This window comes from Poeciliopsis prolifica, unplaced genomic scaffold, assembly GCF_027474105.1.
Source record: "Poeciliopsis prolifica strain line A6 unplaced genomic scaffold, Auburn_PproV2 SCAFFOLD205, whole genome shotgun sequence".
NCBI lineage: Eukaryota > Metazoa > Chordata > Actinopteri > Cyprinodontiformes > Poeciliidae > Poeciliopsis > Poeciliopsis prolifica.
Genome location: NW_026562580.1, coordinates 115,001 through 132,219, shown reverse-complemented (window position 1 = coordinate 132,219; position 17,219 = coordinate 115,001). Strand labels below are relative to the sequence as shown.

Sequence of the window (17,219 nt, the reverse complement as noted above, 5' to 3'; positions counted from 1 at the left end):
CAAATGATGTTATTATGACTTCGCTGCAGTTTTTAAAGTGCTACATCAATAAATTTGACGTTGATAAAACTTGGTGGGAGCAACAGAATCATCGTCTGCAGACCAAACACAACAGCAGGTTGAAAGGAGATTTGCTCCCTACTCCTGGGTCAGGGTCAAAGGTCAGCGCTGTTTGATGAAGGCCGACTGTCTGTTGGAGCTGCAACAAGTCGACTGAGTGCTCTGCCACATTTGATCCATTTTTGACCAAAACTTCAGTTTTATTCAGAGAAGTGGAAGGAAACGACTGAAATCTTTCAAGCATTTCTAGTAGTAACAATCTGAAAAGTGTGGCATGCAATTCTATTCATGGTGTCTGCGTCAGAACACAGTAGAGCCTCCTCTGCAGCTCTGCTGGGTTCATTCTCTTTTAGATCAGACTGGATGGAAAACAGCAGTTTTCTTCCCACAGAGCCACAGATGGATTCAGATCTGGACTTTGACTAGGCCATTCTAACCCATGAGTCTGCTCTAAACCGGGTCCTCCTCCAGGACAGTCCTGGTTTCGATCTCTGCAGCTCCTCCAGAGTCGCTATATTTCATGAGTGCAGAAAGATTTCCTAATTGGACTCTCTTGGAAGATTTGAAGTCAAAGGCCATAAACAAGCTCTGACAGAAACTCCCAAAGGAATTATTTAATTGACCTTAAAGAGCTTCTATCTGTAATATTCACTGAATATGACTGTTTAATAATTGTGGGAGATTTCAGCATCCATGTTTATTGACCTAAAGACAGACTAAAACTTCACTCTGGAGCTGATGATCAGTCAGGATGTGATTGATGTTTAATCAATTCAGGTTCATCCATCAGCCAAAAGTTTCATCACTTCTTCACCTGGACTTTAAACACTCACCGGCCACTTTATTAGGTACACCTGTCCAAGTGCTCATTAAGGCAAATGTGAGTTGCTGCCAGTAATGTAGGCATGTCGACAAGGCCAAGACGATCTGCTGCATCTTAAACTGAGCATCAGAACGGGGAAGAAAGGTGGTTAAAGTGACTTTGAATGCGGCATGGTTGTTGGTGCCAGATGATCTGATGTACTGGGATTTTCACTGATGAGTCTTGATTTCTGCTGTGACATTCGGACGGCCGGGTCAGAACATGAAAGCGTGGATCCATCCTGTCTGGTACCGACGGTTCAGGCTGGTGGTGCTGGTGTGGAGGATATTTTCCTGGCACACTTTGGGCCCATTAGGACCAGTTGAGCATCGAGTCAACATCACTTGAGTATTGTTGTTGATCATGAACATCCCTTTATGATCACAGACTACCATCTTCTCACTGCTACTTCCAGCAGGATAACACCAAGTCATAAAGTGTGAATCATCTCATCTGGTTTCTTCATTATGAGTTCACTGGACACAAATGGCCTCCACAGTCATCAGACCTCAATCCAATAGAAAACCTTTGGGATGAAGTGGACCGGGAGATTGGCATCATTGATGTGCAGCCAACAAATCTGCAGTAACTGCCTGATACTGTCATGTCAATCTGGAGCAGACTCTCTGAGGAATGTTTCCAGAACCTTGCTGCATCAATGTCACCAAGGATTAAGGCAGTTCTGAAGGCACAAGGGGTCTAACTGGTACTAGCCACATGTTCCTAATAAAGTGACCATCTCGACCAGCGGTGCCCAAAGTGGGTCCAGAAGGCCCGGCATCCTGCATGCTTTATTCTATAACAACCTTTCAGCAGGTCCAGGTTCTCCTTCGGCCTCCAACGATCCATCATTGGATCCAGGTGTGTTAAACTAGGATGGGCCCTCAGGGGCCCACTGGGCTCCACTAATCTAGATAATAATTTCTATTCTAAGATCATTGATTCCATTGAACCAATGATAACTGAGAAAGACAAACTGACACTAAACACAGGAAACTTTCTTTACAGGAAGAAACAGAAACACAAAAATGATGGAACTTTATTTGCAGCAGTGACAGAATCACAAACCGTCCAGCCTGAAACACGACCAGCAATGGATTTACCGAGAAATTTATAGAGAAAAATCTAAAAATCAGAAGATTAATCTGCACATCCACACTAAATCCAGTAGCAAAGCTACAGCCAAACAAAATATTGTCCAATTTCAACTACTTAATTATAAAAGTCTAGAAGAAATTATGATTCAATTAATCTCTTCCTGACCCACAGCTTTCTTTCAGAAACTCCAGCCTTCAGTAATCTGATCTCAACAGACCCCAACCCCAACCCCAACCCCCAACCCCAACCCCCAACCCCAAACCCCAACCCCAACCCCCAACCCCAACCCCAACCCCAACCCCCAACCCCAACCCCCAACCCCCAACCCCAACCCCCAACCCCCAACCCCAACCCAACCCCAACCCCAACCCCAACCCCCAACCCCCAACCCCCAACCCCCAACCCCCAACCCCAACCCCCAACCCATTCCAATTATAACACAATATGCAACAACAACTAAACAGATAAATTACATTCTGAAAATTAATTACAGACAACTCATTGAAGGACGAGAATTATTAAAAAACTTTAATGTTATTTCTGCATATAGAAGAAGTAGGAATTTAAAAGACATTTTAGTAAGAGCAAAGCTTCAAGAAATTCATGAAAAAAAGAGAAAATTATTACAAAACATATTTAAAAATACAAATTTTGTAAAAAATCAAACAAATGGGGAAATATTTAGAGTAAATCAAAGTTTTGATCCCCAATCAAGAAATTGCATATACATTATTATTTGCTCAAAATGTGGAAAACAATATGTTGGTGAAACAAAAAATACTTTGGCAACACAGATTTGGCAACATAAATATAACATTATGAGAAAAAAAGAGACAGAGACGGAATTGGTTCAACATTTTATTAATCATAGTTGGAACTCTTTAACAATTTCAGGACTTCAGAGTAATATATTATGGACAGACATGGAAAAAAAAATGGGAAAGGAGATGGATTTATAAATTAAACACAAAGAGTCCATATGGATTAAACAAAAAATAAAAAAATGTAAATAATTGGAGGTTAACACCAAAATTTTCTAAAATTTCTTATTTTTTAACCCCTACCTTTCTCTTTTCCTAATCTTAACCTTTGACCTTTTCCTAATCCTAACCCTTTAACCTTTATATTTTCCTAAACCTAACCTCTTTTTTCCACTTTACCTTAACTTTAACCTTTGACCTTCTCCTGATCCTAACCCCTTAACCTTTCCCTAAACCTAACCACACCTCTCTCTTCTCTCTTTTTTCTTTTTTCCACCTTTATCTTAACTTTAACCTTTTACCTTTCCCCAAACCTAACCTCTTTTTCCATCTTTACTTGAACTTTAACCTTTGTCTTTTCCCTCATCCTAACCCCTTGACCTTTCCCTAAACCTAACCCCTTGACCCTTTGACCTTTAACCCCTAAACTCTTTTCTAACCCCAACCTCTTTTTCCATTCTTTTTCTCTAACTTCTTTTTCTCATTTTCTTATTTCTTTGTTTACTTTTTTCATTATTTCTTATTTTTTTTAAATATAGGAAATCATTTAAATTCATCTTTTTGGTTGAGTTAAAATCTTAATTGGTATTTTATTCTATGTTGCATGCTTTTGTGTTTTGTGTTTATGATGTAAAGCACTTTGAAATGCCTTGTAGCTGAAATGTGCTATACAAATAAAATTTGATTGATTGATTGATTGATTTACACTAAAAACAGTTTAAAAATGGAAATTTATAAGAGAGAAACAGAAAAAGGAAAGACAACGAAGACCAACGTAGGGGGAGGAGCCTCCAGGAGGAGGAGATTATATATAGGAGAGCAGTGCTCATTGCTCCACTCATTGCTGAGTAGCCACAGGAGCCACAACATTTGGACCGAGCCTTATTTAGTGTGCCTTGCCTGAAGAAGACCTACTGAGGTCGAAACGTCGCTTTTGGCACACGTTAGTTCATCAAATTAAAAAAATACAAACAAAAAATTTTTTTTCTAACAATTATTTTTTGGATTCATTTTCTTTTCTTATTTCATTTTTTTATTTTTATTTTATCCTTCTAAAAAAATATAAAAAGAATAAAAAAATTCATAAAACAAATAAATCACTAAAAAAATTTAAAAAAGACAAAATCTTTCAAAAACAAAATAACAACCTAGTAGATAGTAATAATAATACATAAACATATTATATAAAAACATAATACATATATTTCATATTTTATTGTTTAAGTAATAAAGCCTAGTGGGCTACGGTCTTTAAAAAGATAAAAACATAAAACACAAATCATGTGACCAGGGGATGACTGGCAGGTGGTCCGGTACGGGAGGAGACGCAGGGAGCGTCCACCTGCCGAACCACGATTTAGTGGGACGTGGGGAAGGAAGGAGCGTGCACCCCTGTCTTCAGTGGAGGACAGGCTCATTCCTTTGTTCCAAACCCCAACCCGAACCTCAACCCCCAACCCCAAAACCCAACCCAAACCCCATCCCAACCCCAACCCCAACCATGCTCATGAGGGGTTGGGCACAGCAGGTATCAAACTGGCATCAAAACTGGTAGAATCAGTCTGGATGAATCTCAGCTCATCTCCAACCTCCGGTCGTCAACAATGTCACTGGAAAATCTGTCAAACAGCTGCTTTCAGTCCAGTTCCCATGGTTACTGCAGCACTGATACCGGCCTAGTCCAAGAGTTTAATGACATCCAGATAAACACGGATGATGGAAGAACCACAGTGCTGGTTCTGGTTCTGTTGGACTTTAATGTTGCTCATTACGTGTTACTGAACCAACTGGAAAAACTGGGTCAGACTCTCTAGTCCAGAACTCAACTGGTTCCAGATGATACACAGCTCCACATTATGACGTAGACCTGACCCTTCAGAGCAACATTAAGACGGTCACAAAGTCGGCCTTCTGTCACCTGAAGAGCATCTAGAGGACCGGTTTATCATCTAGAAACTGGTTTATCTTCAGTGACATTGATTCCTGCAGCAGTGGCTCCACAGATGTGTCCAACAAATCAATCCTGACCAGAACCAGGAGGATGGAGCACATGGACCCGGTTCTACAGTCCTCACTGGCTTCCTGCACCTCAGAGACTTTAAAAACTATTAGTTTATAAATCATTGAACGGCTCAGCAACACAAGACATTAAAGATCTGCTGCTGTATCAACCTTCCACACCTTCTGGTTCTGCTCTGCATCAGAACCAGAACCAAACGAGGAGAAGCAGTATTCAACTTCTATGCAACAAAATCTGGAACAAACTTCCAGACAGGTGCCAACTTTTCAGGCTAAACCAGCTGGTTGGAGTTTATTAGTAAGAAGTGGAACGTTGCTCAACCTTTTTGATGCGTATTGATGATTTTGATGATATTTGTCGAAATGTAATTTATAGCTTGTTTCATCATTTGTGACTGTCTTTAATCCACCTTATTGCTGAAAGTTTCCACCCAAATAAAGTTGACTCGACTTCCTCTGACCCGTCCGAGTCCTGGAAGGTCTGGACTCGGCTGGATTGTTTTGATTTTTTTTCAGAAATAAAATAGTTTGGCTCACTATGAAGACTTGAAGATGTGATGTGTTAGAAGACACAGTAGAACGTGTCAGTTGTGTCATAAGTCTGTTTGAGGCATTTTCAGCTGAATTGAATTGTTGCTGAAAGTCCAGATCAGCATCCTGAGTTGATCCTTCAGCAGTTGATCGCTCAGTGATCTGCCGAGCCTAAATATGTGAAGAGCTGCTTTGGCTTCCTGTGGATTTCCAACATGTCGTCCTCCAGCGAGAGCCGTGTCTACCGTTGCGGCGCCGGTCACCTGTCAGGGTGCCAGGGTAAGCGATTAGAGGTGGGCGACCAGCAGCTTTTCTTTTCCCTCCTGCCTGGAGCATCCAGCAGCAAGCCGCCTCGTCTGGGTGAAGGTGAGTCCTCAGCCCGGCTATCAGAGCGCACCCTTGGGGTCTCAGGAACATCTGGCAGTTCCCTGCACGCTGCTACATGTGCTGCTGTCCGGTTGGGTCTCTGAAACAGGGGCCAGGTTCTGATGAAGCTTTGTGGGTCATCACCAGAAGGAATTGGATTGTTTTTTTGTTAAATTCAGGGAAACTGGAAAGTAGACCTTAAATTAGCTTAGAAAAATGTTCTGAAGTTCACCCGCCCTTAATTTGGTGTCCCTGCAGACCGGACGCGAGGACAGGGACTCTGATGGGCGGGTCCAGCTGTCAGAAAGCGAACAGACAGATGGCGTCGGCCAAAGGTGACCCAACAACAAGGGTGCGCTCCTTCTTGTGTTTGCTGGTCGGCAGGGTGGCCCAACGGGATGAGCGCCTCTTGATCCCACCCACAGTCACATGACCGCAGGCCGCAGACAGCCGGATCGGGCCTGTTTCTCTGAGACACAACAAGGTTCATGGTGTTCTACAGTCGGTGTTCCGACTGTAGAACGACGACTCAGGAGCCAGAAGGTATGCTGCTAAATGTCAAAGTTTTCACTATTTAAATCTCGATCAAACATTTTCAATTCTTCCAGGTTTATTTAATTTGGTTCTTCCTCCACAGTCAGCCCACTTGGTCTAGAGGTGAAAGGTTGCCGGCTTTCAACCCTCAGCATTGATCATGAACTGAGCTCCACCTGTCAGGTCAGCAGCAGGGGGAGGAACCGAGGATCCAGAATGATGCAATGAAACATGTGCCGTCACCTAGCAAAGTCTAACTTTCAATTTCAAATTGAAAATTCGTTTAAAAATGCTCTCCATTTCTCGCTTCATCCACCATTGTTACAAGAACAAATATTTCCTCTTCGACCAGCAATGCATCTTGGGAAATGGTGGGCAGAGTAGGAGGAACAGCTTTCGCTGCTTGGCTGTGATGGACTCAGCCTTCGAAGGACGCGGATCCTGAATCTGGACTCAAGCTAACGGCGCTACCTCCGCGGCCAGCTAGCTTAGGTAAGGTACGTAAGGTAAGGTGATTTTATTTCTCCAGCACATTTTCAGCAACAAGGCAGTTCAAAGTGTTTTACATTAATGAGAAGGAAAAACAAACAAAATACAAACCAAAAGAAAGAGCAAAAGAAGAAAAATGATCTAATAATGTTGATCGAAAGTATAGAAACTAGATACTCATCTGGGCTGCTAGATAAGTTTGTTCTAAATTTGTAAAAGTAGTGAGTAAGTACTCCACAATTTCTGCTCTGCAAAACATTTAGCAGGATTAGCAGAGTAATACTAAATGAACAGGATTACTATTGCAACAACATATTATCAGTCGGGTAAAGCTAACCTGTCTCACCACGGTCTAAACCCAGCTCACGTTCCCTATAAATGGGTGAACAATCCAACGCTTGGTGAATTCTGCTTCACAATGAGAGGAAGAGCCGACATCGAAGGATTAAAATAAAAACTAAATGTTTAGGACGTAGTTATTTTGGATTCAAAGTTTGTTCTAATTCCTTTTCTGGGTTGAAAGAATAGGAGTCTCTCTGCATAATAATTTAAAAAGTATAAGATTGGTCTAAATAGTGAGTCTCTATATTCTAAGTTTATTCTAATTTCTTTTCTGGGATAATAGTGAGCATTTTCCAGTTGATATCATAAAAAGAGGAAAGGACACACTAGGAAAGTAAGAACATAGCAACATTCAGACAAAACAAAGACATGAGTGAAAGGCGGTGACATTATGAGTGTTTGTGTTTACATGGCCATGATTCATGTAGCTCAGTCTCCCTGTACTATTCTGATATGATGGTGTTATCTAGGAGCAAGTCCTTCCTGTTATCCAGCTCACAGTCACCTGGATAACAGGAAGGAGTGAGGGAAGGAGTGTTATTTCACATGTCTCCAGGAGATTTGAAATATGCAGCCCTTCCAAAGCTCAGAGAGGAAAGCCAGTTCAGTTACAGAGTGTTTTAGATTGGGTAGATTTTAAATTTCAGTCTCACCTAAAGTCCGACTGATACAACTCAATTCATCCAATCATTCAATTAAGTGTGGCCGTTCCACTGAACCGAAACTCGCAACTTCTCCAAGGTTGATTCCATCCTTCTAGTGACTTTTGGGTCCTAAGCTGGACTGCGAGGCTCAGCAAGAGTTCAACACCTCAGCCCCACAATGTCAGTCTGAGTTTTTGTCAATATGCCAGGTATCTGCCAACTCCAAACAAAAATCCTATTACCATGAATCCAAATAAATCCAGTATGTATTCCACCAGATGTGTCCCCGCGGGACAGGAGGGCTCTCCTCTGCCCAATCTTCTCCTCGGGAAAATTTGATCAATTGCATTGAGAGAGCAGCTGACCGATCCATAATTTTTAAATTTGGAAGATGTGTAAAAAATAAGGGTCCAAAAAAGCTTAGCTTGCTGTCCTCTCAGTATTTGCTGGTCTTCTACTCGTTGCTCCACCAGTTGTCCATCTGATTTCTGTGGATTGTTCATGGTGGAAACAACCAGGAGATTCAGAGTCTGAGAACAAAGACCCGGAGCAGCAGAATATGTAGTTACAAGCTGACAAGTCAATCAATCAAATTTTTGATCTGGTCACTGAAGGTCCAACATGGCACCTCATGGCGAAGAACTCTCTGAGGATCTTAAAAGTCAAATTGTTGACTTTTATTGTCATGAAGATGACCAAGGCTGCAGGAGGATTGCTAACACCCCGAAACTGAGCTGCAGCACAGTGGCCAAGTTCATCCAGCATTTTTGGTCACGTTGGTCATCCAAAGAAGCTCAGTGCAGCGTCACATGCAGATGCTGTCTTTGAAAGATAGATACAGGAGTTCTGTCAGCTTTGCTGCAGAGATTGAAGAGGTCAGGGGTCAGCCGTATGGTCAGTGCTCAGACCATACGGTGCACATGTCATCAGATTGGTCTGATGGCTGTCACCCCAAAAGGAAGCCTCTCCTGAAGTCTGCACACAGGAAAGCCTGCAAGCGGTTGCTGTCAGATGTCAGCAAAGGATATGGATGACTGGCAGCAGGTCCGGTGGTCTGAAGAGACCAAGATCTATTAGTTTGGTTCAGAGGGTCTCCAGCTTGTGTGGCAGCTGGCAGGTGAGGAGAACAAAGATAAGTGTGTGATGCCTACAGAGATGCAGCACGGTGGTGGGAATGTCATGATCTGGGGCTGCAGAACTGCAGCAGTTGATGGAGAGTTACATGTCATGACCTCCAATCTGTACCATGAACTACAGAAGCAGAGCCTGACCCTCTGGAAACTGGATGACAGGGCAACGTTCCAGCATGATAACGACGCCAAACGCGCTTCTGAGACGACCACTGCTCTAGTGAAGAGACTGAGGGTAAAGGTGACGGACTGAGCAAATGTCTGCAGACCTAAACCCAATAGAACATCTTTGGGAAAACAGAGGAAAACCATTCAGTGGCAACCCGTTGAAGCTCCGGTGACTCCAGGCCCAGGAGTGTTTGGGTAGTTTTGGTGAATAATGGTGGCCAAGCAATATTGACCATTAAGGAACTTTCACTCATGGGTGTACTCACTTTTGTTTCTGGTGGTTTAGCCATTCATGGGTGTATATAGAGTTTATTTTGAGGAATGAATAAATGTATGCTGCAATATAGCTGCACACAGACAACTTTTCATTGTTTCAAAGTGTCTTTCTGTCAGTGTTGTGCCATGAAAAGATAACTTAAATATCTGCAGACTGTGAAGTGTACTCACTTTTATGATATGCTGTATATTGCTATGTTTTTTCTAAATGCTTGTGAACTTCCACTGAATGAAGTTATTTGGTTACATGTTCAAGGTTGGGACTTGTTTTCCTGCAGCTCTTAGTACAAAACTAATAATGAAGTTCTACATTCAGAACTTCATTATTAACTGTCTTACAAGTGCTCTATATTGTGAACAATATACGAATAAACCTGCATCCTGGTTCAGGGGATGCAGAGCAGAACCAGAAGCCTGATGATGAATCAAATGTGATGTCTGGATTTTTTACCTTTGATTTCACTAAAGGGCAGAAGGTTGATGTAACTGACGGGCAGCAATAATCATAGTTTTCTGTTTTACTGCTGTTTAGATCAGCCGTTCACTGACCAGGACAAACTGTGCAGCTGGTGCGTCTAAATGAAAATATATCTGAAAAGGTCTCAATAAAGGAAGAAACATAGGAAGAGCCTCTGACTCTTGATCTGTACTTGTGAAAATCAACCAATCAGGACAGAGACAGAATCCACTAAACTTGCTGGTGACAGGGTGAATCCTGCAGGTGATGCCAGCTGGTCTCAGAGGTTAATGAAGCTTTTCATTCAGTAACTGGGTCAGGTCTTCTCTTTCTTCTTTGGACTATTTGACTTTTCCAGATAAAGCCTCTTCCTCTCTTCAGCTTCATCTACTTTCTGCCCTCTCTTGTCTCACACTAGCAGGACTTTTGTTATGAGACCCGGTGTGTGTTTTTCTTAGCACCTCGTTCAGTTTCAAGTGTTCCTCTCCTCCATCAGCGCCCAGCAGCTCCTCTTTCACCAACACTGAAAGGAATGCAAACACATGAAAAGAGGCCCTCTCGTTTTGAAGATTTCCAGGCTTTGCTTGTCCCACTTTCTTCCTTCCTATCTTTCGCTGGATGCGATCCGTATGCTGGTCGGCCGGCTGCCTTCCTTGCCAGCACATGCACACAGACACACATTGGGTTGTTGAGCGGCTCACCAACTGCTGCTGCTCACTCTGCTCACTTGGCAGACTCTGAGGGGACGGATAAGTGAGGTCTGCTGCCCCCACGCCGCCTGCACTCGGTTTCTGACAGCCAGTCATGCAGGCGAACAAAACAACCAATAAAGTCACAATATGGCTTTGTTTGACATTTTTTCTGTCTTCCTTACTGATGCACTTGTCTTGGACGAGTGCTTAGAATACACGCAGTCTGTTGATTTGCTTTTCCTCCAGTTTGATGAGGGATCTCCTGTGATCGTTAAAAAATTCATAAAACAGGACTTTGATTTTTCATGTTTTGGAGAATAAATCACTGGTGCACTTCTTCCAGGCTCATTGTTTTTGTTTTTTTGGAGTGCAAACTCCAGTCCATCTGTCTAGACAAAGTCAGGTCCGGTTAGTGAGGTGTGAATGCCAGTTGACCTCTGACCTCTGGTCCTCCAAACCGCAGACAGGGCCGTAACCCAGAACCTGGAGGCTGGGGCATGGAGGGGGGCCTACTTAAAGTTCCCCAGACAGGGTTAGGAAAAAACAGGCAAAAATGACTAGTTATTATTATTTTATTTTTTTTGCACTGTTGTAACCATTAAACAATCTCCCCTTCAGTTCAACCTGATCGGTGGAGACATTGTTGGTGTTACTTTTATGCAATAATTTACAATTAAGTTTTGGCAAAGATCGATGTGATTTTCACAGTAACAAAGCGTTGTTGTCAGCAGCTGCTGAAAGTAACTAAAAAATGTTATTTTAATGGAACTCAGTTACTTTCCAAACCAAGTAATCAGTAATAGGGTTACTAACCCCAAACTAAATGACTCTTTCAAGGAATAATCAGTAATCCGATTACTGTCAGTTAGCTAGTATTTAGCACATTAAGCCAGAGAGCATCACCGTGTTACGTTTCTGACAAAGGAAGGACGAGATTTGGACGAAGTCATCGGTCAGAAAGAAGAGGAGGAAGATGAGGAAGGTTGTGATGGAGGGAGAGGCAGAAGAAGCTGAGGACATATTCCAGTTTCAGCTGGAGGTCAGCTGTCTCAGTGTTGACAGAAACCCAAACCCCACTTTCTATCCAGGTGGCTCTCTGGGTTTTTGAGGTTCTGAAGTTCTGAGTTCAACCCGACCCTCAGCTCCTCAGACAGTTCTTCCTCTACCCTGACTGGTTCCCCTTCTGAGCTAATCGCTCCAAAGCTACAAATCGACAGATGTCAAAATGTTCCTCAGTTTTTACTAGTTTATGAGAAACTGAACTTGAACTATTTCATAACTCAGATTCTTCTGGAATGAATGAGCCTCAATTGACTGAAGCATCTTGTAAAAACTGGACGTGTTTCTCCTGTAAAGGCCTTCAGATAACATTTGAAAGATCAGTTGACCAACTTGAATTGTACCAACTGTGAAGCATGGCACTGGCTGCATGGTTCTGCACCGTGTTTCATTGTGAAGTATGGCATTAGAAATTATTGATGAAAACTGCTAAATTCAAAATAACTTCCTCAGTTCTGCAAAACATGCAACGTTTTTTGGCTAAAACAGTTAATGAACGAAACCTGCTAGCTTAGCTCAGACATAGCAACGCTGCCACCCACTGGTGGGTCCAGCAGCTCAGTGACCCAGATGGTTTTAATGGGAGAATGCTAGAGTCAGGGAAGCCACTGATGAAAATGAAGTCAGGAACCGTAGTTCTGATTGCATAAGGTTCTGGTGCAACCAGTGGAACCCAGAAACATCTGGAAACCAAACTTTGAATGAATGAAAGTGAACAAACTGAGATCCTGAACACCGTCACAGAGAATCTTATTAATGCTACGCAGATCCACTCTGATGATTCTGATCCTGATGGTTTGGATCGGATGTTCACCCAGCCATGTGGAGGTTCCCTTCCCATCGGTTACACACTGGTTTTCTGTGGACTTCCCCAGGTTTTACTGGGACCACCTGTCCTCATGGATGGCTGAGCCCACACGGGTCCAGAACCAGTGACCCTAACGAGCCGGTTCTGGCCCGTGCCGGAAGAGGGGGTCAGTTAAAGACAACCACATGCTGCATTCTGTCTCTCGCTTCAATCACAGAGGCCCTCTAGTTTATGGTGGTGTCCCTTGTTGGAGGAGTCTGTGCAAAACTTTGCCATTATAAGTCGTGAGCATTTAGTTACTTGACACGTTAAATATGATGACACTATAAATTGTGTCGCCTGGCAGCAACTCAGCTCCCTTCAGCTCTGATGAGTCCCGTCCAACCAGACGTCAGAGCCAGGAGCCCCGCCCACCTAGCAGCTACAGGACAGGCCTTGTCTTCCCAACACACAGTCCGGCAGCTCATATTCTGCTCGATGTACATCTATGCAGTTTCTGCAAGATGCATCTCTGCAGCAACAAACTCAGAAAAGTTCCTCTGGCGTCCTCCGTTCAACCCAACGAGAGAACCGTCCATCACTGAGAAATGAGCCAAAACCTTCTGCAGCTGAACACAAACTGAAATTACAGAACAATCTAGACTTATAGATCTAGAGCTATAGATCCAGAGTCATCTTCAATTCTTCCACCTGGAGACCAGAGATCAGGCTGACCTCTGCCTGACCCTCCAGAGCCACATAAAGCCGGTTCCAAAGTGGGCCTTCCACCAGCTGCAGAACATTTCTAAAGCCTCAGATCAGAGAAACGTCCTGAGTGAAGCTGACGCCCCGCCCACGTCAAAAAATCCAGCAAATATTCGGAGTTTTCCCTAACCCTCCGTTTGTGCAGGTGTGTGCCGTTAAAATTTTCGTTTGTGCAGCGTTCATTTTGGAGATATTAAAAGTTATCATTTTGGCAGATGATATCATCCCTCCATTTTGCTCCAAAACAAACCAGAGTTACTTCGTTAGTGCTCCGTTTGTGCTGTTAAAACAACCGCAGCAAAGTTGTTTTCCAGTTGGATGTTGAATATTCTGATATCCGCAGAGCGAGCGGCGCCTAGCTCGAGGTTGATCCAATTTATGAACGCTAATTTCGTCCAGCCATTCTCCACCGCTCCCTCTTCTACGCTGGAGGTTCTCTTAGGGACAGTCAACAAATTTCACAACCAAACACTAAGAAACAAATAAAAATAGATTTCTTGCCTTGTGGCCAACTGACACAAAATTCATGCTGTTACAAGAGACGCATTGTTCTCTAGTGAATTTGTAGTCATACTCAATATTTTTAATAATTGTAATCTTAAACAGTACATATCTTTTCTTCAATAGCTTCCAAGTCACGAGCCCTAAAAAAAAAACTGTTCTAGACTGAGAGATGAGATGCATTTTCACTGCATTTGAACCTTTTTGATGTTAACCCTGACAAACCAACGGACCAGAACGCTACTGCTGGAGTTCTGACTAGAACCAGGAGGATAGAGACACCGCCGGTTCTACACCACCTTGTTCTACACCACCCGGCTCTACAATCCCCGGCTCTACACCACCCGGTTCTACACCACCCGGTTCTACACCACCTGGCTCTACATCACCCGGCTCTACACCACCCGGCTCTACACCACCCGTTCTACACCACCCGGTTCTACACCACCTGGCTCTACATCACCCGGCTCTACACCACCCGGTTCTATACCACCCGGTTCTACACCACCCGTTCTATACCACCCGGTTCTACACCACCCGGTTCTACACCACCCGGTTCTATACCACCCGGTTCTATACCACCCGGTTCTACACCACCCCCGGTTCTATACCACCCGGTTCTACACACCACCCGGTTCTACATCACCCGGTCTACACCACCCGGTTCTACACCACCCGGTTCTACACCACCCAGCTCTACACCACCCGGTTCTACACCACCCTTCTACATCACCCGGCTCTACACCACCCGGTTCTACATCACCCGGCTCTACACCACCCCGGTTCTACACCACCCGTTCTACACCACCCGGTTCGACACCACCCAGTAACAGAGCTGGGTGATGTAGAACTCCGGTTAAGCTGCTGTTTTCTGTTTCTCTCTGTTCTGCTGCTCTGAAATGTTTCCATCATTTAAATCCTCTGAATTTCCTGGTTGCTGACAAACTTGACAATAGAAAAATCTATTTTTAATGTTCTGAGAATCATCTGCACATCATGCAAACCACTTTATAAAATTTTCAGACTTTATTTAAGTTTGGCACACTCTGTTGTCACAAATTATTCACCCTTCCAACAATATAAAAAACTTCATACATTTTCATGCGATAAGCTTAAGAATTGCAGGAATAGCTATCTGATCGATGGTGAAACTGGTCTTCCTCTCATTCTTCAAAAAGCAGAAGAATCTAAAGTTTCTCATGAAATAAACATTTTTTTTGTAAAATCTCTTCACTTAAATGTCTAAAGTCAATTTCATTTTGATCAGTTTAATTGTGTTTACTTGCTAACACCAACCAATGTCTCCCCTAGAAATCAAATGTGGCCTAAAAGGTGAAGAAGTCAATCTGGGGACTTCCTTTTGTCATGAGAGTTTTTATCTGGAGTTCAGATAATGAAATCAGGCCCCCTGCCCCCTGAGGTGACCCCGCGACCTTAGCACAACTTTCCCTCTGAAGCTCTGCTCTGCGGCGGCCATTGTTCCTTTGTCAGCAGACGGACAACGATGAGGTTCCTAAAGAAACTTTAGGGGAAGTTTTCTGATGAGTCAGCAGACTGTGAGCATCTTGTTGTCATCATGGGAGGAACTGGGAGACAGTGAGGGTCAGTTTCAGTCTCTACCAGCTCGTTGACAGACAGTAGACAAGTTTTAGAGCAAAAGAGAAAAGAAACGTTTCATTTTCACCTGAGTCTTTAGATTTATTCACCAGGGATCCAGATCGGACAGTTCTGCTCACAGAGAACCGCAAAAGAATGTCTGTTAGAACTTCTTTGGCATCAAATTTCTCGCAGTTCACCCAGCAAGTGTGACGAGTGACTCAGTCGGTCCAGGTGACTTTCTACCAAGCAGCAGAGGAAAAGACACTGACTGAGTCTGAATCTGTTGTATCTTCTGTCTTTATTGTCCTGGATCTGCTCATATCACACCCAACCAGGCTCTGCAGCCCCAGAAACAGGAAGCAGTTTCATTGCAGGTCCATGTTATCCTGTTTTCTCTGCTCACAGCAGCTGACAAGAGCGAGCGTCTTCGTCTTTCACCCTTCCAACCCCTCACCCCACTCAGGTCCTCCTTCATCAGTCCTCCATGGGGTTAAAGCAGGACCTGGTTCTGGTTCTGATCTGCATCAGAGCTGACTCACCATGAGGAGGAGGAGTTGGCTCTGCTCCCCCTTCTCAGGCGGTCCCCCGTCTCTGTACGCTAGACTGCATCGGTATTTACACCCCCCGATATACGTCAGCCTCTATCTGCTCCAGATCAATCAAGCGGACCCTCGCTCCGCTTCTTTAGGGCAGAAGTCCAATCCAAAAATCATTTCAATTCAATCATCCACATATTTCATTTGATCCTATCTAGTTTATTATTATTCTCACTAGTTCAAAGACTCCCAAAGAAACCCAGTATTCCCTCCACCAGCAGGGGGCAACAGTCACTGGTTTTGACTTCACAGCAACATAGAGGCTGCATGCAGACAGAGCAGAAACCTGGCAGCTAATGCTACAGCTAATGCTACAGCTAATGCTACAACTAATTCTACAGCTAATGCTACAGCTAATGCTACAACTAATGCTACAGCTAAGGCTACAACTAATTCTACAGCTAATGCTACAACTAATTCTACAGCTAATGCTACAGCTAATGCTACAACTAATTCTACAGCTAATGCTACAGCTAATGCTACAGCTAATGCTACCACTAATGCTACAGCTAAAAAAATGAACAGGACTCATTTCTTCAACACATTCGTCACATTTATTAATGTCACAGTTTCAAGTAAATATTTTATTCAGAAGCTCAATAGTTTTATAAATTAGCCTGAATATATGTATTAGTTGGTAGGTCAGGCCCAGCTAAATATTTAGCAAGCATCCTAAATATGTAGTTAACAAATTCAGTATTTCATTTGGAGCAAAATATTTAGCTTATTTACGAAATATTTAGCAGTTATTGGCAAATTATCTTGCTGATAAATGGAAGTGGACTATCAAACTAAAATGCAATTATATTTTAAAGGCAATATATTGATTCTTTTTCACATGAACATCTTTCGCCCAGTCCTGCATGGTTCAGCTGAATCAGGACCAGCAGCTGGGAGGCGAGTCTGGAGGACCAGGCTGGAAAAACTGCAGCGGATTCCACAGGGTTCAATATTCTGCTGTTAGATTTAGTTTCATTTTACTCCAATACTCACATCCTGTTATGGAATGCCGAGGTGTAAATTGTTAGGAGTTAAAATCCAGTGTTAAATCAATAATTCTTGACTTCTTAACTCTGAATTCCTACAGCGGCTGCAGCGCTGCAGGAGTAAATTCACTGACTCCGCCCCCAGAGTCACTGGAGTCACCTAACCCTAACCCTAACCTTAACCTAAAACTGTTTATTGTATTGACAACAAACAACATGAGCAACATGTGAAACATCAAAGTGTTTTCTAATTGTGGAGCAGAAAATTATTGCCTCTA

The 17,219-nt window shown here is 43.2% G+C and overlaps 1 protein-coding gene across 1 annotated transcript in view; it reads right to left on the bottom strand.

Annotated features, from left to right (window-relative positions):
* LOC129356881 (zinc finger protein GLI2-like) overlaps nucleotides 1-17,219 on the bottom strand; it is a 58,063-nt gene that overhangs the window by 39,216 nt on the left and 1,628 nt on the right.